Source organism: Equus quagga, unplaced genomic scaffold (assembly GCF_021613505.1).
Source record: "Equus quagga isolate Etosha38 unplaced genomic scaffold, UCLA_HA_Equagga_1.0 HiC_scaffold_4695_RagTag, whole genome shotgun sequence".
Taxonomy (NCBI): Eukaryota; Metazoa; Chordata; class Mammalia; order Perissodactyla; family Equidae; genus Equus; species Equus quagga.
Genome location: NW_025793858.1, coordinates 8,562 through 9,761, shown reverse-complemented (window position 1 = coordinate 9,761; position 1,200 = coordinate 8,562).

The window sequence follows — 1,200 nt, the reverse complement described above, 5'->3', positions numbered from 1 at the left end:
TCTCTCTCTGGTGTAAACTCTTTGAGGATTGGAAACAGAACAAGTCTCCTGATGATTTTTGCTTATTGGAGCCCCTGGAAATAGGAAGACAACTTGGGAAAGAGAGGCCGTCTCAAGATAGAGATAGACTTGTAGAGCTTTAAAAAGCAGTGTTCAGATCATGTTATACAAATGAGCCAAGGATGGATGACCTGTGTGTATGGGCCCCTAGGTTGTATATTTCTTGACAGCAATCTGCGTCCTGTTGGCTTAAAAACCTGCCAGCCCCCAACCCAAATTTTCACATGCCCAGTTATTTCACACAGTGCTCATACTAGTGGATTTTTGGCCCTTTAGAACCTGCCAAACCTCAACCCACATCTGCTAAGAATAGATAAGATACAGCCTTGTGGTCCTAAGACCCCAGGCCACACCCCGAGCTGCTGAACGACATTGCTTTGACATGTGGGCTGCCTCTCCGATGCCTCTTTCCCAACAGCTCCCTTGCCTTCCCCCCTTAGCCCGGTCCTGCTGCTGTTACAAAATACCACAGACTGGGTGGCTTAGAAACAACAGAAATTTATTTCTCACCATTCTGGAGGCTGGAAGTCCAAGATCAAGGCGCCAGCATGGTAAGGTGAGGGCCCTCCTCCTGGTCCCTAGCCGCCACCTTCTCGCTGTGTCCTCACATGGTGGAAGGGGCTGGGAATCTCTCTGGGACCTCTTATATAAGGTGACTCCCATCCATGGGGGCTCTACCCTCATGATTTAAGCACCTCCCAAAGGCCCCGCCTTGTAATGCCATCAGCTTTGGGGGTTAGGGTTTCAACAGATGCATTTGAGGTGACACAAACATTCAGACCATAGCGCTCCCCTTCTGATAGTGCCCTCCTGACCCATAAACCCCAGGATGATCTCATGCTGTGAGGGACTCCCCTCTAATGCAACCCTGTTGAGGCACCACCCAGTAAAGCTTGTGGTATGTTGCTGCCTCTCCTGGTCATCTCTTCTTCCTGGGTCAGCCTCCAATCCCTCGAAGCCCCTACGGTTGGCTAATGAGCTCTTATGAAATCAAGTGTCTGACCCTTAGAGGCTGATGATTATCCGACCTGAGGTGTGTTTTTCAGGCGTCAATTGGGAGGGACTCTAAGGCTGACAAGGCAGAAAGGGCTTAGGACAGCTTGTCACTTGGACTTGGACCCCCGCTGTCTGGCCTTGCAG